Source organism: Lissotriton vulgaris, chromosome 6 (genome assembly GCF_964263255.1).
Source record: "Lissotriton vulgaris chromosome 6, aLisVul1.2, whole genome shotgun sequence".
Classification (NCBI taxonomy): domain Eukaryota; kingdom Metazoa; phylum Chordata; class Amphibia; order Caudata; family Salamandridae; genus Lissotriton; species Lissotriton vulgaris.
The window spans coordinates 344,916,509-344,938,380 of NC_141694.1; positions in this window are offsets into that span (position 1 = coordinate 344,916,509).

The window sequence follows — 21,872 nt, forward strand, 5'->3', positions numbered from 1 at the left end:
ACCCGGGTCCTTCTTGGGGACCACCCCCAAGGGGGAACAAACAAAGTTAGCAACCGGTGGTAAATCGAATGGACCGGCAACACGCCCTCGAGTCACCTCTTTCCCAATCTTTACCTGTACCACCGCCGTATGCTGCAGGACCGACAGTTGGTTCTTACAACTTGCTACACCCCGAAAATCCCCCACTGGAATGCGGAAACCATATGAAAAAACCGTCTCGCAACACCCCAGCGGAGACATGATCCGGGTATTCGTTGAGCCAAGGAATCATTGCCATGGTATCAATCGGGGTAGGTAAAGGCGCCCCTCGGACTATTTCAGACCTGTTTGGCGCTTCCCCTACCACCGTTATCACCCGTTTTGGCTCTGCACATGGTCTCAGGATGGGAGGACTGTCCACACCCCCCACATTCATGTCTAAACTTGCATGACCCCTGGGGCCTTGTACATTTTCCCCTGTTGAAATTCCAACAAATCCCCCTTTTACCTGTGTTGCCACACGACTTCGAGTGATGTTCGTTACCTGCACCCGTCCGAAAGGGTGTCCCAGAGGATTGGCGGGAAGACTCACCCCCGTTACTCCCCGACAATGGTACTTTTAACATGCCTGAATTCTCCATTTTTTGCCAAGAAATGGAGTCATAACAATCCCATGTTAGAGCTGGGTCGTGCTCTTTAGCCTTCCTGAAAATATTGTCATAACAAAACCACTGATTGCCCTCGTATGCTAGAGAAAACTCCATGATACGTGTCTGATAAATAGGCAACTCCGTCAACAACTCAGGCCTTCGCTCACCCATAATGGAGGTAAAAATGTCAAACGCTCTGCCCCAAGTACCTATGTTTTCGTCGACCTTAAAGGCGGCCATTTTTGCGCGCCAAACACTCGGATGCATAAGCTCTTTCTGGCCCTTCACATGCTCCATCTCGTAATGGTCAGTAAGCAAAGAAAACATGTTCACATACTTATCAGCCCAAATCTTTTCCTTAATTTCAAGTGGAACATGCTGGGCCACTTTCTCCCTACGTGAGGGTACAGACCCCTCCCCCGCAATCGGCAGTAGCCGCTTACCTGAACTAGGTGCTGTACTTGCTGACGAACTCGCGCCTGCTGCGGTCTCAACCACCGGAACCTGTGGGGGAACAGAAGACGGTGCCTTCGCAGCCTCTCTAGATTCCCGCAATTGCCTCATTACTGCCCTGGCGTCGTCCGCCATGGTGCCCTCACTATCTTTTCCCAACCACGCTGCCAGTTGTGCAGCCAACTCGGGAGGCATATCTTCCCCGTTCACTGGGGTAACTACTACGGGGATCGATTGCCCCTCCTTCGGAACCGGGATTGGCTCCTCTCTCGGTGTATCGGGAGCCGGGGCCTCCCCCCCAGGTGCCCCCCCTCTTGGACCTCTTGCCTCTCCCGCTGGGGACTACTCCCGGCAATGCTGGTCCGACGACTCGCTTAGGGCCTCCAACCCCGTTCATTGCCGCCATCTGCTTCTTCATCTCGGCCATGTCCTTCACGAGCATGCGGAGCATCTGATCGGTACCGACCCGCTTTCCGACCTTCTTGCCCGGCATTCTCCAACGAAGGTATCTGAAAGAATAAGAACAAAATTACAACGCTCAAAATTGGCTCTTCGTTCCGTCTCGAGCTCACGTGCAGCGGGGAGGTGCAGCTTCAGAGCACAGGAACAAGAGGATGCTTTCTTGGCTTGTTGCTCCTTTTATCCGTCTTCGGGCGGGCGTAAACCCGCCTCCGCCTGCCTCCGGGGGCGTGGCCGGCCGCGTCAGTGCCTAGGACAGCTCACTCCAGGGCGGGAAAAGGCGCGCCCCGGCTACGCCGCTTCGGGCATACCAGCCGAGACTCGCCTCCCGCCCAAGATGGCCTCCCGGGGGGATCGGGGTACTCCACCATACGTTCGGGGGGACCGAATGGTCGCCCCTTTCCAGAAGCTCTTTGTGAATCGGGCCCTTACTGTGCATCAACTTTGAGTCTCTCATGCATTTATATATTGAAATAAGCCAGTCAGAAGAGTGTGTATGACCCCAATTATATAGGCTATGAAACGTCCGCCTCAAAGAGTGTCCTTGTGGTAAAACTGATTGTTCCATGCTTGGCTCACAGTGGGCCCGATTCACAGAATGAACTTAAGACTAAATCCTAAACTTACTACCATTTGGTTTTCACAGAATCCACTTACTACTTCTGGCATTCACAGTATGAACTTATTACTTTCGGTATTCACAGAATGAACTTACTACTTTCGGTATTCACGAACAGACTTACGACTACTAACTTTACATCCGCACCCGGGCCGTAATTTCCACCATAGGGCCGGAATTTCTGGTTTTCCGGCGGAATTTACGATTCCGGCCCACAATTTCCGGCATTGTGCCGTAATTTACGATTCCGGGCCGAAAAATACGATTCCGGGCCAGAAGATACGATTTTTTAGCAGTTAGTCATGTTAGTCAAGAGTAAACACCTGTCCAAGTGCCTACCATCCCCCACCATGGATCAGCTGACACACTGCAGCCAATCCCAGCCAACAGCTCCTTTTTGCCATGGTGAATGTTGCCAGTGCCTACCATCCCCCACCACGCCCCAGCTGAAGCCAATTAACACTAATTGACCAGCACCACAAAACACATAAAAGCAGCACACATTGAAGGAACAGGTTTGGCCACAGAGAGTTTGTGTCTACAATGCTCACAGTGCCACAGAAAATGGAAATGAGGAGAAAAAAGAACTTTACAGCAGGGATGACCATCATGCTTGTGGAGTTCATAGTCAGGCACCAGAAGCACTTATATGGACTCCCATCCTACTGCACCAGTGGGACACCGAAGGCAGCCCTATGGCAGCATTTGGCCACTGCTGTCTCAGCATTGGGGGAGGAGAGGCGCACAGTACAGGACATAAAAAAAAGTGGCAGGACAAAAGGCAGAGGCTGAAGGAGAAATACTCCAGGATCGAATTAAGCAGGATCCTTCCTGCTGAATGCCCTGGACCCCGCATCTGTCTCACCCCACTGGAGGAGGATATCCTCACAACAATACACCCCCACTTGGTCCATGGGCTGCCTGTCAGTGACGTCCACTACGTGGTACCAGGTAAATGGAATGGAAAGAAAAAGTGCATGAAAAGATTGTCTGTGTTACACTGTCATTGTGATTATGGGACTTGTCCAAAGTGTATATAAAAATATAGTCAGTCAGAGACTCATGTGTCACCCTCTACGTAGCACGACAAGTCCCAGAATCCTTTGCGTCAAAAAAGACTTATCCCTCCCTCCTATTAAAAACATGGGCACCAGTACTGCTGCCATACATACACAACCCTGCTAATTCAATAACTGTTCATATTGACTGAAAATGTGCAATGATATATGAAGATGCTAAATAAAGTTTAAAAAAACATAGCAATTGACAAATATTAGCAGGAAAGCACCAGTACCAATGTGACATGCAATTCAACCCTTGCGCCAACACGGATGCGTCGCATTTACATGGTGGTGCACTGTGGCGCAGGGATAGACAGATGTGTGTTGAATCTGATGGTGTGTGGGGGGGCTTTGCTGGAGTCGTGTTGCAAGAGCGATGCAACTCCAATAATGTCCATGCACTGCCCATACCTAACGCGCTGCGCAACTCCTTACGTCTGCTTCAAGCAGGCGTAAGGTTGCGTCACAGCGGCCTCTGAAAAGTGACTCTGTGAAATCTTGTAGATTTCACTGAATCACTTGTACGCGGCATATCCCAAAGGAAGGCCCACCTTGCCTACATCAAAGCTGACGCAGGTTCAATGTTTCGCAGGGCCTCACAACATGACGCTTCACCATAGAAGTGTCATGTTGCGAATAATTCTAAATGTGTCGCCTGTTGTACACCATCGTTATGTCACAGAAGTGATGCAACAGCAGTGTAAATCTTATTCAAGGGGCTTGTAACCCTGCCACAAATTCTCCAAAAAGTACATCACCCTGTGCCAGCCTAAATCACAAAGCAGAAGGTGAGAGTATCATCAGATGTAAATATGTCATACACATATTCTGTTGTCCATTTTCCACTCTGCCATGCAATTACATCCCCAGCACACCACTGCTCCTACCTGCCCCATATGTGGCATTAATTCACAACACTGTTAGCACACAGAAGATATGGGCAAAACCCTGAAAAGTTCCACAAACACATTTCCCATTTGTTTAATTTTCTCTCTTCTCACCCATTGACACATTCAGCCAGAGCACAGACAACTGCAGTTGCAGAGGTCACCGCATCTAATGGGAGGAATCGGCAACATAAAGAGGAAGGCATGACAACCACACTAACTGGTAAGTCAAACTGGCCAGGATATGGTCAAAATGCATACATTGTCAGGAGACGACAGAGGGACAAATAGTGCCCACCTATGTAGATCAACCAGTGATGCAAAATTTGCTTCATTACAATTGGAGTTGTCAATGGACATTCACCTTTACCATATGACATTTGTGAACAGTGAAAGACAAAATATAAAATGTCTTGGCTCATCATTCCTTTGCAATTGTGGTAGACAATATGTATTTCACCAACAGTCCCAGAACGGGAAAACCAATCCTGTAATCGTGGGCCACAACTAGTCAAAAGGGTGTGCCCAGTATATTGTAATAGTGTCTGTAGACCTAATCAAGAAATTGTATTTGCACAGATATGGAAATGATGAACAAACAGTGATATACCAGTCTCTGTAGTATTGACAATGCATACACTGTCCAACTTCAAATCTTTCCAATATACATTAAATTGCACAGTCCACACAGCTGGTCATGTACTGCGTACATTGGATGGATTATTTCCTGGGCATCAACAAAACATGATAGTGGACCTTACCTCTGGATTCGTAGGCATGTCATTGGGATATAGGTAGCATCAAGGTAGTGGACCCATTCTAAGTTATATGTGGGATCACTCATTACATTATGTATGACACACTTCTGCAGCAGTGTTGCCCACAACTGCTTGTGCTCATCCTCTGTGCCAGAAATTGAGTGCATCACATGTGGCAGCAGAAATGTAAAGTTGCCAAACACACTTATCATTGCATGTACAATGCGGTCCTCCCAGAATCAAAGACGCACACTGACTTCTGCTACTAGGTGATGGATTAAACTCAGATCTCTTGACTGGGTGTGAGTGTTTGATTGGTTCAGATGCTCCCTCCATCACCACCCCCTTTTGTATCGCTTTGTTCGCCATAAGTTGGCAGGGTATGCTCAGACGTGAGTCCCTTGCTCACTTTGCCACTGGATTCAAGCAAGCCGGGCTGAAGACGGCTGTAATGCCAGAAACCGGTCCTCGGAAGCTTGTTTCCGGTCCAGGGAAGGCATGGCTTGGCAGTTCGGGCTGGACTGTTCCCATGAGGCACAGGGTCAGACTGATTTGCATATGGCCATGACTGAACTGGGGTGGCAGAGTGGGCAAAAGAACGGTGATGGATTAAACCCAGATCTCTTGACTGGGTGTGAGTGTTTGATTGGTTCAGATGCTCCGTCCATCACCACCCCCTTTTGTACCGCTTTGTTCGCCATAAGTTGGCAGGGTATGCTCAGACGTGAGTCCCTTGCTCACTTTGCCACTGGATTCAAGCAAGCCGGGCTGAACACGGCTGTAATGCCAGTAACCAGTCCTCGGAAGCTTGTTTCCGGTCCAGGGAAGGCATTGCTTAGCCGTTCGGGCTGGACTGTTCCCATGAGGCACAGGGTCAGACTGATTTGCATATGGCCATGTCTAAACTGGGGTGGCAGAGTGGGCTAAAGAACGGTGATGGATTAAACCCAGATCTCTTGACTGGGTGTGAGTGTTTGATTGGTTCAGATGCTCCTTCCATCACCACCCCCTTTTGTACCGCTTTGATCGCCATAAGTTGGCAGTGTATGCTCAGACGTGAGTCCCTTGCTCACTTTGCCACTGGATTCAAGCAAGCCGGGCTGAAGACGTCTGTAATGCCAGAAACTGGTCCTCGGAAGCTTGTTACCGGTCCAGGGAAGGCATGGCTTGGCAGTTCGGGCCGGACTGTTCCCATGAGGCACAGGGTCAGACTGATTTGCATATGGCCTTGTCTGAACTGGGGTGGCAGAGTGGGCTAAAGAACGGTAATGGAATAAACCCAGATCTCTTGACTGGGTGTGAGTGTTTGATGGGTTCAGATGCTCCATCCATCACCACTCCCTTTTGTACCACTAGGTTGGATGTGACATCTGTCCAGGGATCACACACTGCTCCGGTGCTGGGCCAAGGTAAGTCAACCTGGCTGAATGCTTATTAATTGTGCCTTTCACCTCCACCGTATGTGTTGTACAACACTGTTGTCCTGCATCACAATATGCTCACATAGGGCATTTGAACACATGGCCGATCAGACCCTGGTGGCAAATGAGAGGCTCACACAAACTGTATGCCAAGTGTGTGCAGAATGGACATACAATAGAACAATGTGTCATATGAACTGACTAAAACACAACAGGCTTGCAATTCAATGATAGGAAAAACCCCTAGCAAAATGTACATGGTTAAATCAAAATGAAATTGGTATGGCTGAGTCACACACTGGTGCCAGTTGTGTACCTTTGAGATGGGTGTAGGGGCTAATAAGGTGACTCTTCATGCAGTTACACCTGCAAAATGAATTGGCTGAAGAGCAACACGATAATCCAGTGAAGGCGAGAAGCCAGAAAGCTTCTCACCTCATCTGCAATGTGTGATCATAACCAAATGTTGTTTTCTGCTTGCCTCCCTTCTATCCTATTCACAGGTATAGGTGAGTGTTTGACATATGAGGTTTGGATGTCTGCTGCACAAGACACCATCTGTTGTCATGTAAGTAGTGCCATGATGTTGGAAATGGAGCATGGGAACAGAGAACACTCAAAGGATGAACATTAGTAATCTGTGTTCTCTCATTCAAAAATGAGCTGTGTGAACACCCACGTGTAGGGAAGCACAAATGGGCAACAAAATGTCCCTGACAACTGCACATCTCACACATGAACTCCTTTCTGACTTGTTAACAGACAACATTACACCCATGAAAAAAGTTAGTCTCAATTGTAAAGGTGAAATCAGTGTGATGCAGATGAGTCTGGGTCATTTATCCCCTTCCTTGAAATATCAGTAACCTTCTCATACAAGTTTGTGAGTTGATGTGTCATCTTATTGATGTCAGTGCTGCATGGATGTAACAGCTGGCAAATGCTGCTTGTGAGCAGGTGCCCACATGTAAAGTCAATGAGGTAAACATGCTGCACATCGTCCTTGATTATCCGCAAATGGTTAATGAGAATGACATGTTGGCTCATAGCTAGAATCTGTTGTACTAAAATATGGACATGTATTTCTCATCACAGGTGCTGACAGGATGAGACCACTGCAGCGGACACCATCCCGGGGGATACATGACATCCTGGCTGCAGCAGTGAAACCCTTGCGCACCTGTCCTTCAGATAAATTGGGCATGAGGTGTGTCACCAACTTAGATTACTAAGCCATGACAGAGATCAAGATCCCCTTCTGCATGGAATCAACAGTTGTTGTTTACAAAATGAAATACAAACCAGGAGTGTCACATATGCCTGTCTGTCAATTGGTGATGCAGATCATTGGGAATGTTGTTCCTACCCGCTACAGCTATGTCTACAACAACTATGAGGAGACAGGTGCAGAGGGATACACCAGCGGGGAATGCGAAGGGACAGAGAGTTGTGGCTAGAGCTGGTGAGTTTGCTAGTATTATGTACATCTCTGTGTAACACCTCAGTGCTATGGTGTGTGCGGTCATTTGTGGTGGTACCCCAACCAGATCACATGATCCTCATCTGCTGATGCAAAGTACAGTTAATACAACCTTGGTGTTTCAGCACATGTAATACCTGGTCAATCACTAATACGGTTGCAACCTCTGTGTTTCAGATGATGCTGAGGGAGAGGATGGCAGACCGACAACCAGTGCTGGCTGACAGGGAATCAGAGGGGAGAATCCCCTGATCCTCCAGACAGTAATGTCAGCAGCAAGTCATGCTCAAGAGGAGGATCAAGATCATGAGGACGTTGACTGTGAGGAGGATGATGACCACATATCCATCGACTCCGGGGATGACAATACTGATGTCACGGCATCACATCCTCTGCCAAGCAATGCTCGTCTTCCTCCTCCCAAACAAACAATACCATGTCCTCAGCATAGAGCAAACCAGCCACGGCTCCCACACATCTAATCACAGACATCACTCCCTTAGAGCCCTTACATCCAGGACCGGCATGGTGGTTCCCCCACCCGCTCTTCCCTACGCAGTGTATCCCTGCTATTCTCTCCACCATCTGTGGGAAGTACCAGCCCTTTTGTGGTGCAGGTATCCCCCGGGCACCATTCTCCTGCCCACAGTCTTCGACCTGCCAGCCCCCCTGTTGTTGGAACTGCCCATCTCATCCCTTGCAGACACCTCTAGAGGGGGCCTGCACGTGGCGATGGTGGCCAGTGGGAGCAGGACTTCTAACAACAGCAGGCAGATGTGAGGCAGGATATTCATGCAATAGGGGCTACCCTGTCAGACATGTCTGGGTCCCTGCAGGACATGGTACAATTCCCTCAGGTGGTGGACAGGGTGTGCCAAGCTTTGGATAGGATGGATGGCACTTGGCAGGAAATGTCCAGGAATATGACAGACCTGATATCCATCCAAAGGGAAGAGAGTGCAAGACACCATGCCTTGGTCATGAAGATGATGGAGGGCATTGTGAGAGTGATCCAAAGTCTCCCTTCACGGCCAACGCAGGGAGAGGAACAATCATATCGGCCTGCAGGACAGCATATCTACACACCTGTAACACCAACTGTACAGCACCACAGCAACGGTACACAAACACACCGGCACCCTGAACAGGCACCCTCACCACCCCCACCACCCTCACCACCTGCACAACCAACCACTGTACAGTCACTCCCACCACCCGCACCACCTGCACAAACACCACCAACCTCTGTACAGTCACTCCCACCACCCCCACCACCTGCACGGACACTAACAACCTCTGTACAGTCACTTCCACCACCTACACAACCAGCCCTTGTCCTGGCACAGACACCAAATGTGCAGACATCATCTGCACCTGCACTTCTTGATCACCCTATACAACACCCACATACACGAAGGCGACAAGTATAACCTCACCCCTCACAGCGGTTATCACCCCCACTATTGCAGAGACGCAAAGACGATCGCCAGTGACATTCACGTGGCCAATTTGTCTTGGGGTCCTTAGGTGTATAGTGAAAATAAAGATCTACAAAAGTAATATCCTGTTGTGTATCATGTCCTGTCTAATGATGTAGGCTTGTGTGTATGTGTGTTTGAGACACTTACAAGTGTAACACATGATAGCAGCACATTATTATGTGCATAGCATATGGCTCACAAAATATGTGTCCATATTTGGAAACAGATATTCAAAATGAAGTCAAACAAAGTAGAATTCCTCAAAGATATTTATGTAGGAACAAAAAATAACCATACGTTTGGAAGGGAAAAAGGAAAACAAATGATGATCTTAATGCAGAAGGAGAAGGGAACTTGGATTGGGGTGGGGTAAAACAAATATAATACGTCAGGGAGCGTCAAGGAAACCAGTCTATTAACAAGGGGAAAAATAAATCTTTGTCCAGAACAATGTCTCAGTCCAAAAGTCAAGTGTCCTTCTGGTCATCCTCCAGGACCACAATGTCTAGATCCACAGGGTCGGACACATCGACACGGCTGGCTGGTGCAGGAACAGGCATCACATGGGTACGTGGCACACGAGGAGTACTGGGGGAAACAGTGTGGGGCAACGGACCGGAGGACACATTAACGGTGGTATGGAAAGGGATTTGGGAGACAAAAACTACATGGCTGTGCTCAGGGACTGGATGTGGGTGCCGAGGTTATCCATGGATCGGACAAGGTCCGCTCACATTTTGCTTATCTCGAGACACACTTGTAGCAAGATGCGAGCGGACATGTCTGATTGACCCTCGTTCCTCCAACTCAATTCCCCTGGCACGGCCACAGGAGGAAACAACACCAGGAGGGTCATGAGCACAGAAGGGATATGGTGCCTCAGGGCCAAAGCTGATGTGTTCGGCTTGGCGGCTATGAGGAGGGGTAGAGGTTTCAGGGGATCGAGCTGGAGGCCCCGATGGCATGGGGGACTCTAGAGGTAGGGAGAGGCAGATGGCAGGCCCAGATTGAATGTTGGCCTGCCCCGGGGACACCTCTTCGTGAGCCACTGGTGATGAGTGTGTGGGTGAGTGGCTCTCCACCACATCATGGTCCGAGGTGTCCGGTCCTTTCCCCCTACAATGTCCACAGCCGCCACCTAGGACGTAGTACCAGAGTCGTGTCTTCCTCATCCGGGGTGGGCGCAACCCCCTGGCCTGCAGATGTTGAGGTCTCCTCCTCTTCTTCATCGCTGGTGGAAAGAGGGTGTAGCCGCCGGCGAACTGATGTCCTCCTGCTCCGGACTTGTTCCTGCGTTTCTTCTGTCTCACCAACCGTGCCTGCAGAAGTGTAAGCAAAATCCTGATGTGGTGGTTGTTTCATGCTGGACGGTACACACACATAGATGAGCCAAGGTCAGATTTTGTTCTCCTCTGATCACACTCTACAGTTGTCAGGGGCCGATTTACAACTTGTGGCGCATCTCTTCTAATCAGCAGAGGTGTGCCAGAAGAGTTGCAATGCATCTGCCCACCCGTGCGCCACCCCTGATGCACAGCATTTACAATGCGGCACACCATGGTGCTTGGGTGGGCAGCTGCATGACGAATCCCTGGTGGAATAGCGGCACTTTGCTGGAGTGGCGTGGCAAGTGCGACCCGCTCCAGCAAGGCTCGGGGGTGCACGATCGCTAACATGCTGCGTCAATCCTTACACCTGCTTCAAGCAGGCGCATAGTTTTAACACAGCATGGCCCTTAAAGTGACTCAGTGAAATCTTGTAGATTTCACTCGACCACTTTTAGGAGGCGTACCTGCACCGAATGCGTCACATTGTAATTACCCAGCAGCATGGCGCTTTGTTTGCTCCACCGCTGAGTCACAAAAGTGACCCAATGGCAGTGTAAAAGAGGCGCAAGTGCCTTGTAAATCTGCCCCTCATTCTTTATGAACTTAATGGGGGTCGGGATCACACTGCCTCACAGTCCCAGCACTGTTCGCTCCTTTGCATCCTGGCAAATGCAGTACACAGTTCAAACTTACTTCAAAATCATCTGGGGTTGCTGGAAATGCTGACAAGTTCCTCTCAGGTCACAGTACCACTCACAGGCACACAGCAACCCCAGATGATTTTTCTTTGCTCTCTAAAACTGCTGCTCTCTACTGATGAAGGGCTCAATCTGTTGTACCTGGTGTCCTCGGAATCAGTTTGAAGATTATGTTCCACCTCTCAATCTATTCAATGAGTGGAATTGCCGTTATGGCACAGCACATCAAACTGATTAAGCGAGGGATGTTGTGGGGGGGGGGGGATGTTAGGAACCAGGAAGGAAAGGAAGGGGACAGCAGGGAGGGAGATCTGGAAAAGACAAAAAGAGAACAAACACTCATGAGTAACTTTCCTTTTCTGACATTTCTACATACCGAAATCTCAAGTACACATAACCTTACTATATACCTGTAAAGAAAAAGAATCCTTCAGGGGAGAGGTAAGTGGTGGCAGATGAGGGGATAGAGGTGTAACTGTAATAATACAAAAGCAACAGTGACTTGTAAACTCCTGTTATGCAAGCATATACGATAGTAAACACCAATGGTCTATTGAGGTTATAACATACCCCTAACTCACTCCTTGAACACTTCACAGGGATCGAGAGTTTTAGCAAACCCCTCCTGATCAATCCCTGTTAATAAAGGAGTTAAAAGACATAGGGATTAAACACCATACTTATCAAACCCCATTCATCGCAGTGCAAAGTAACAATATGATGCCGTCCCTGTGTTAACCTCACACAAGAACTTTCTCTGTTAATGGTAATGGTAAAGCCCCCTGTTCGTGAATCAAGTACAGGAGCCCAGAACACTTGTTCTCCGCAAAGTTGTAGGAAGATCAGAAACAAAATAGTATTTTCAAGGGTTCCGTGGATTACTCTGCATCCACTACCACCGTCGGCCGACAATGCCGACCGGGACAAATCCTTTGGACAAGAAAGGGGTTAAGACCCCGTAAACAACCAGACACTAGCGGTCCTCGCGAATGCCACCTACAAAGAACCAAGAACGTTTTCCAGAAAGGCGACTGCAAAAGAGTCCAGGTGCAAGCACCCTTACCGCACCCAACGACGAACCGCTATTCCGCAGACAGCTCGGACCGGAGGAATTCCCGATGCTGTGTGTTGCAAACCTTCCTCCTTAAGCTTCCGCGATCAAGTCTCGCGAGATAGCAAAGGAGCATGGGAGCGGTAGTTTCCCCACCACATCCTGCCGGGAATTGTAGTTCCTAGCGCAGCGTGATCGTGACACAATCCAGAAACACGTGTCTAGAGATATACAGCAATGTCTGCACCAACTTTGGTGAAAAACTCTAGATAATTTTGAAGTAAGTTTGAACTGTGTACTGCATTTACCAGGTTGCAAAGGGGCGAACTGTGCTCGGACTGTGAGGCAGTGTGCTCCCAACCCCTGTTCTGTTTATGAACTTACATTACATGTATGTTCACTGTCATATATTGAATTGAGTTTGACATGGACATCTCATGTGTATTATTGTGGCTTACGCAACTGTATTGGCCAAACCTCAACCTTGGCATTCTTGTGATCTGTGTGTCCTGTCACTGCTACAAGTGCCAGTTCAAAAACCAGTCCACCAAAGGAAACCATGAAGAGTCCATATTTAATAGAATTTGGCTATTGATATGGATTTGCAGCTATTTAACGTCTGGACAAGTGTCATCTGCTTTGTAGCATTTTATGGGACAAGCCGAATGTGGGTCACACATCCACATATGATCTGGACTACTCCTCTAGCTACATTGTGAGTCTAGCCTTTTGCCGTCCCCACACATCTTTGGACAATCCAGTGCCACATATTGGCTTTGTTGACTTAAAAGGTAGAGCAGTACACCGGTGAACAGTGGTGGGTGGTTGTGACAGCTACCTGTACATGTAAAATGTAATATAGGCCACTGAGGGTGAGACGTCTGTCAGTGGACACACCTTGCAAATTTAGGAAAACTTAAGAGTGATGCAAGGATCTCAAAGTCTGTCTTGACTCCATGGCACATGATGATCTGTCTCAATTGGACCTCAACTCTACAGGTGCAATGCAAATCACAACATCCAATACCCTATGGCCTGCCATGCGCACACTGGACAGTCTCTGTACCATAGCTCTTACAATGCACACATCAGTTATGATTTACTTGGTTCAATGGTAGTTGTGCTTGCAGAGCAGAATTCAATATGAATGCATGAGTGTGGCTCATTTACCAAGTTGTCATGAAGAAACTACACCTCCCAAAATGCACTCTGCCCTGTACAGTCCATATGCCACAGTGTGCTTGTTTAATCTTGGTGACTGCTGCTTGGATACGGAATTGGTGAATGAAGGTATGAGACACACAATGGTACAGCACTGTTTCATTCACATCATACTCCCAGACACATATTGCATATGATGCACTTACTAGGTCCCTGCTGCTCATGCTCCTCCAGCAGAGCATGAAGGGTCGGCCAAGCTGCTCGCAGGACCCTCCTGTACAGTAGGGAGAGGCGAGGATGATGCTAATGGTGTTGGGAAAGGCAGGCCAGCCAGCTACGTAACATTGTGACAGGCCCAGCGCTTTATGTCCTCCCAGCGCTTACAGAACGCCCTAACACTCCTGGTGGACACTCCCACTGTACTGCAGTGCTCAGCGATGTTGGCCCATAGCCTGGCCCGGGCTGCAGTGCTCAGCTGGTGCTCAGGGTCCCCATATATCTGAGGAAATTTCTCCAGCACCCCCTCCATCAAGATGTCCAATTCCCTTTCTGAGAAAGGGGGTGCTCTCTCCTCATACTCCTCAGCCATCATGGGGAAATAAGTGTGATGAAAGCAGCAGCAGGATGCCTGAGGATCTAATCAGTGATAGAGGATGACTCAGAATGAACAGAAAATGGCTGCCAACTACTTCCTGTGATGTATTACCTGTCTCCCACTTCCTGTATAACTTTGCCTGTATGAAATGATGTGTTTAAGTTTATTTTCGGAATTTGCGGCCCGAAAACGTAGTTTCCGGATCCGGAGCGTCATTTACGCGCACGTGCATTACGCCACGACACCGGAACTTACGATTTTGGGCCGTAACCTCTGAAAATGACCCGGAACACATTATATCATGCATGAGATGTTATACAGGATGTGGGAGAGAGGAAATACATCACAGGAAGTAGTTGGCAGCCATTTTGTATTCATCCTGGTCCATCCACAATCAGTAATCAAATCCACTGCCATCCTGCTCTTATGTTGAAGGAAAAAGTGAAATGACAGTGCAGGTGTGAATCATGAATATGTAACAAAAGGGGGAACAGACCATTTCATGACATTTCTGCACAGACAGGGGGGGCTGACACAACATCAAACCCCAGTTTCATTTTCTCATACTTTGCATTATGGGACATGTAGTCCATATTGAGTGCTCATTATCAGAGTTGTGTGATGTGTTACGTAACATTGGTGTGGAGCAGTGTGGATATGTCACAGACATATGGGGGCAGATTTGCAAGTCCTGTATGCCACATTTGCACCACAGTTGTGTCACTTTTGTGATGCAGCGCAAAGCCAACGCCATGCTGTGGGGTATTTTCAACGTGACGCATCTGGGAAAGGTTTCGTGTTGTAAAGCCCTGCGCCACAGTTGGGAGTTACTGCGCAGGGGGGGGGGGGCGTTCCAGCACAGGAACGCCTCCTAAAAGTGGCAGAGTGAAATCTACAAGATTTCACTCAGTCACTTTAATGGCCATGCTGCGTCAGAACCCTGCACCTGCTTGTAGAAGGTGCAAGGATTGACACAGCATGTTAGGCATAGGGTCACCGCTAGCCTTGCTGGAGCTGCATTGCGCTTGCGACGCAACTCCATCAGTGCTTCACCTTTATGGCAGCAGATGCGTCACGCTTCTGTCTATACTTGCCCCATGGCGTGCCGCATTGTAAATGCGGTGCATCCATGATGGCGTCAGGGGTGTCTGCTGTGACGCACAATAACTGGGGCATCCCTGCTGATGTGCAGGGGTGCACCAGTTATTGTAAATCTGCCCCATGGTGCCTGATTCTCCCATGACATCATCAATCACATTCTGGGCCCATCATTTGTGGGGGAGTCAAATCTGTTTAGGTTACAGGCCTGATTATGCAACCTTTTCAGATATGGTGACCCATCCTTATGAGGTCCAGGTATGTCTCTCAGGACATGTATTGTTTGTCATCAGTGTGAATAGTTGGTTTTAGGGATGTCCACTACACTGATCACTGACATAGGCACATTACCTGAGGCACACTCCACCTTTTGACTACTGTCAGCGGCTGTGATTTGCATGCAGTTAGTGTGGCTTGCAAAGTCGTCTCAGGGTGGGATTTATTGACACTGTCGTGTCTATCCAAGTTTCATCATTGACAACAGACAGCAAACCACATGCTGTCCGTGACACTACAGGTTGCTCATGTGAAAAAAGTGGCAACGAGCTGATCAATGACTTGCATGCCCTGACGTTGGTCATGTGCAATGGCCCGATTTCTCACAATCAGAGCTAGCTGAGGTTCTAGAGGCATGTGTAAGCCATGTGTTAAAGCAATGTTGTGCAAAACACAACAGGTTAATATGATCTTGCACACGACTTCTCTGAAGTATAAAAGCACACCCCCAGTACGGTCAAGACATCTGAATCGCGACTTCAACAGACCAAAAGTGCTCTCTATGATGGCTTGAGTACGTATGTGTGCCCTATTGTACCTACGCTGAGGTACAGTGTTTGCACGCTTGTAAGGGGTGAGGAGATGTGGGGAGAGTGCATACCCAGCGTCGCCTGAGGAGGGAAGAAAGGGCAGTTGTTAACATTTCCCTCTTTGACTTGCACAGAACATGATCTATACGTTCGTACATGCAGTGTCTGTTGGGCCATGATTCTTATTGTACAATGGTTAATATTGGGGGGCATTCAGACATTTCAATGACACATATCAGTCATTTTTAGTGCTTGGTACTTACCCAGTAGCCACATGTTGCCAAATTCTCCAGCAGCCATACGCCGGGCAAGAGGTGACATGCGGAATATGTAGTTGTCATGGGTATTGCCTGGGAACACTGCATGTACATTGATGAACCTCCCACTGGCATCACAGACAGCTTGCACATTGATAGAATACCATCTGTGTCTGTTGCAGAAGATGTGTGCAATGTGGCGGGGTGGCTGAAGGGCCACATGGGTGCAATCAATTGCACCCAGCATACATGGAAATTGTGCAAGGAGATAAAAATCTCTTGCTGCCGTTTGTCTCATGGCCAGTGTATGTGGCATTTGTATGTAGTTTGGGTCTCTAGCAGAGATGCATCTCAGTACCTGATGCAGGCCCCGTGACTGGCTCGCCTGGGAAATGCCCACATGGTCACTGGAGAGCCTTTGGATTGGATCATCTCCTTCCTCGACGGAAGAACTCAGAGAGTCCGCCTACCACCGTACAAGTCAGAGGCCACCGAAGTCATCTGCGGCGTCCCCCAAGGATCCTCTCTGAGCCCCACCCTCTTCAACGTCTACATGAGCCCCCTCGCGGCCATCGCACGCCAACACAACCTCAACATAATCTCCTACGCCGATGACACCCAGCTGATCCTGTCCCTGACCAACGACCCGCCGCCGCCAGAGCCAGTCTGCACAAAGGGATGAAAGATGTAGCCGAATGGATAACGACCAGCCGCCTGAAACTGAACTCAGACAAGACGGAGGTCCTCATCCTGAGCTCCTCGCCCTCCGCCTGAGACGACTCCTGGTGGCCCCCCGCCCTGGGCACCGCACCCAAACCGACAGACCACGCACGCAACCTGGGCTTCATCCTGGACTCCTCCCTCTCCATGACCAGACAAGTCAACGCCGTCTCCTCGTCGTGCTTCAACATCCTGCGCATGCTACGGAAGATCTTCTGGTGGATCCCCACCGAGACCAGGAAGACAGTCACCCAGGCCCTCGTCACCAGCCGACTGGACTACGGCAACGCCCTCTACGCCGGTACCACCGCCAAGCTCCAGAAGAGACTCCAGTGGATCCAGAACGCCTCAGCCAGACTCATCCTCGACATCCCACGCAACAGCCACATCTCCGGACATCTGAGAGACCTGCACTGGCTCCCCGTCAACAAAAGAATCACCTTCCGTCTCCTCACCCACGCACACAAAGCCCTACACGATCAGGGCCCGAGCTACCTCAACAACCGAATCAGCTTCTACGCTCCAAAACGCCACCTCCGATCAGCCAGCCACGCCCTCGCCGCCGTCCCCCGCATCCAAAGAGCGACAACAGGAGGAAGGTCCTTCTCCTACCTGGCCGCCAAGACCTGGAACTCCCTCCCTCCCGACCTGCGCCTGACCCAAGACCACCTCTCCTTCAGGAAGAAGCTGAAGACCTGGCTATTCGAGCAGTAACGGCACCCCCCCCTCCCCCCCCAAGCGCCTTGAGACCCTACGGGTAAGTAGTGCGCTCTATAAATGTCTTTGATTGATTGATTGATTGGCAGGACCCAGTGGCAAAGAAGTGGAGAGCAGAAAGGATCTTGAGATATCCTGGTATTGCATGTGAGCAACAGGTCACAGAGTCAAGTTCCTGCTCCCACTCACATACCATATCCAAGGAAACTTCTGGAGGGAAATGGTACCTGGCCCTTACATCCTGGCTGGTCATTCCAAATAGGTTGATCCTCTGTCTGAAGATCCTCTCTGCTCTCCTCCTCCTCAAGTAGTTTTGCCGCTTGGCACGGGCAGTGCTACAAACACATTCAGTGACATCCTGAAAGGGTTTGTTTGTGTCTGCTCTGCATTCATACATGCTGCAGGGCTGGAATTGGCTGCAGTGGGTCATATGATTCATGGTGGGGGATGGTAGGCACTTGGACAGGTGTTTACCCTTGGCTAACATGACCAACTGCCAAAATTCATATCTTCCGGCCCGGAATCGTATTTTACGTCCCAGAATCGTAAATTACCATGAGGCACAGGGTCAGAGCTGATTTGCATATAGCCAGTGTCTAACCCAGGGTGGTGTGGAGTGCAAAAAAACGATGGATTTCGGCCCAGACCCTTGTACTGGGGTGAATGTATGACATTGTTCCACATTCTGTCCATAAACTGTGTTTTTTGCAATTTTCACCCCGAGTGTGCTGGGTATACTCAGACGCGAGTCCCAGGCTCTCCACACCACTGGAGACAAGCTATCCAGGCTGATGAAGGCTGATAATCAGAAACCGGTCCTTGGATGCTTGATTCCGGTCTGGGAAAGACATGGCTTGGTAGTTCGGACTGGACTGTTCCCATGAGGCACAGGGTCAGAGCTGATTTGCATATAGCCAGTGTCTAACCCAGGGTGGTGTGGAGTGCAAAAAAACGATGGATTTAGGCCCAGATCCTTGTACTGGGGTGAATGTATGACATTGTTCTACATTCTGTCCATCAACTGTGTTTTTTGCAATTTTCACTCGAGTGTGCTGGGTATACTCAGACGTGAGTCCCAGGCTCTCCACACCACTGGAGTCAAGCTATCCAGGCTGATGAAGGCTGATAACCAGAAACCGGTCCTTGGATGCTTGATTCCGGTCTGGGAAAGACATGGCTTGGTAGTTTGGACTGGACTGTTCCCATGAGGCACAGGGTCAGAGCTGATTTGCATATAGCCAGTGTCTAACCCAGGGTGGCGTGGAGTGCAAAAAAACGATGGATTTAGGCCCAGATCCTTGTACAGGGGTGAATGTATGACATTGTTCTACATTCTGTCCATCAACTGTTTTTTGCAATTTTCACCCCGAGTGTGCTGGGTATACTCAGACGTGAGTCCCAGGCTCTCCACACCACTGGAGTCAAGCTATCCAGGCTGATGAAGGCTGATAGCCAGAAACCGGTCCTTGGATGCTTGATTCCGGTCTGGGAAAGACATGGCTTGGTAGTTCGGACTGGACTGTTCCCATGAGGCACAGGGTCAGAGCTGATTTGCATATAGCCAGTGTCTAACCCAGGGTGGTTTGGAGTGCAAAAAAACGATGGATTTCGGCCCAGATCCTTGTACTGGGGTGAATGTATGACATTGTTCTACATTCTGTCCATAAACTGTGTTTTTTGCAATTTTCTCCCCGAGTGTGCTGGGTATACTCAGACGCGAGTCCCAGGCTCTCCACACCACTGGAGACAAGCTATCCAGGCTGATGAAGACTGATAGCCAGAAACCGGTCCTTGGATGCTTGATTCCGGTCTGGGAAAGACATGGCTTGGTAGTTCGGACTGGACTGTTCCCATGAGGCACAGGGTCATTGTCTAACCCAGGGTGGTGTGGAGTGCAAAAAAACGATGGATTTAGGCCCAGATCCTTGTACTGGGGTGAATGTATGACATTGTTCTACATTCTGTCCATCAACTGTGTTTTTTGCAATTTTCACCCCGAGTGTGCTGGGTATACTCAGACGTGATTCCCAGGCTCTCCACACCACTGGAGTCAAGCTATCCAGGCTGATGAAGGCTGATAGCCAGAAACCGGTCCTTGGATGCTTGATTCCGGTCTGGGAAAGACATGGCTTGGTAGTTCGGACTGGACTGTTCCCATGAGGCACAGGGTCAGAGCTGATTTGCATATAGCCAGTGTCTAACCCAGGGTGGTGTGGAGTGCAAAAAAATGATGTATTTAGGCCCAGATTCTTGTACTGGGGTGAATGTATGACATTGTTCTACATTCTGTCCATCAACTGTGTTTTTTGCAATTTTCACCCCGAGTGTGCTGGGTATACTCAGACATGAGTCCCAGGCTCTCCACACCACTGGAGTCAAGCTATCCAGGCTGATGAAGGCTGGTAGCCAGAAACCGTTCTTTGGATGCTTGATTCCGGTCTGGGAAAGACATGGCTTGGTAGTTCGGACTGGACTGTTCCCATGAGGCACAGGGTCAGAGCTGATTTGCATATAGCCAGTGTCTAACCCAGGGTGGTGTGGAGTGCAAAAAAATGATGTATTTAGGCCCATATTCTTGTACTGGGGTGAATGTATGACATTGTTCTACATTCTGTCCATCAACTGTGTTTTTTGCAATTTTCACCCCGAGTGTGCTGGGTATACTCAGACATGAGTCCCAGGCTCTCCACACCACTGGAGTCAAGCTATCCAGGCTGATGAAGGCTGGTAGCCAGAAACCGGTCCTTGGATGCTTGATTGCGGTCTGGGAAAGACATGGCTTGGTAGTTCAGACTGGACAGTTCCCATGAGGCACAGGGTCAGAGCTGATTTGCATATAGCCAGTGTCTAACCCAGGGTGGTGTGGAGTGCAAAAAAACGATGGATTTAGGCCCAGATCCTTGTACTGGGGTGAATGTATGACATTGTTCTACATTCTGTCCATCAACTGTGTTTTTTGCAATTTTCACCCCGAGTGTGCTGGGTATACTCAGACGTGAGTCCCAGGCTCTCCACACCACTGGATTCTAGCTATCCAGGCTGATGAAGGCTGATAGCCAGAAACCGGTCCTTGGATGCCTGATTCTGGTCATGGAAAAACATGGCTTGGTAGTTCGGACTGGGCTGTTCCCATGAGGCACAGGGTCAGAGCTGATTTGCATATATCCAGTGTCTAACCCAGGGTGGTGTGGAGTGCAAAAAAACGATGGATTTAGGCCCAGATCCTTGTATTGGGGTGAATGTATGACATTGTTATACATTCTGTCCATCAACTGTGTTTTTTGCAATTTTCACCCCGAGTGTGCTGGGTATACTCAGACGTGAGTCCCAGGCTCTCCACACCACTGGAGTCAAGCTATCCACGCTGATGAATGCTGATAACCAGAAACCGGTCCTTGAATGCTTGATTCCGGTCTGGGAAAGACATGGCTTGGTAGTTCGGACTGGACTGTTCCCATGAGGCACAGGGTCAGAGCTGATTTGCATATAGCCAGTGTCTAACCCAGGGTGGTATGGAGTGCAAAAAAACGATGGATTTAGGCCCAGACCCTTGTACTGGGGTGAATGTATGACATTGTTCTACATTCTGTCCATCAACTGTGTTTTTTGCAATTTTCACCCTGAGTGTGCTGGGTATACTCAGACGCGAGTCCCAGGCTCTCCACACCACTGGAGACAAGCTATCCAGGCTGATGAAGGCTGATAGCAGAAACCGGTCCTTCGATGCTTGATTCCGGTCTGGGAAAGACATGGCTTGGTAGTTCGGACTGGACTGTTCCCATGAGGCACAGGGTCAGAACTGATTTGCATATAGCCAGTGTCTAACCCAGGGTGGTGTGGAGTGCAAAAAAACGATGGATTTAGGCCCAGATCCTTGTACTGGGGTGAATGTATGACATTGTTCTACATTCTGTCCATCAACTGTGTTTTTTGCAATTATCACCCCGAGTGTGCTGGGTATACTCAGACGTGAGTCCCAGGCTCTCCACACCACTGGAGTCAAGCTATCCAGGCTGATGAAGGCTGATAGCCAGAAACCGGTCCTTGGATGCTTGATTCCGGTCTGGGAAAGACATGGCTTGGTAGTTCGGACTGGACTGTTCCCATGAGGCACAGGGTCAGAGCTGATTTGCATATAGCCAGTGTCTAATCCAGGGTGGTGTGGAGTGCAAAGAAACGATGGATTTAGGCCC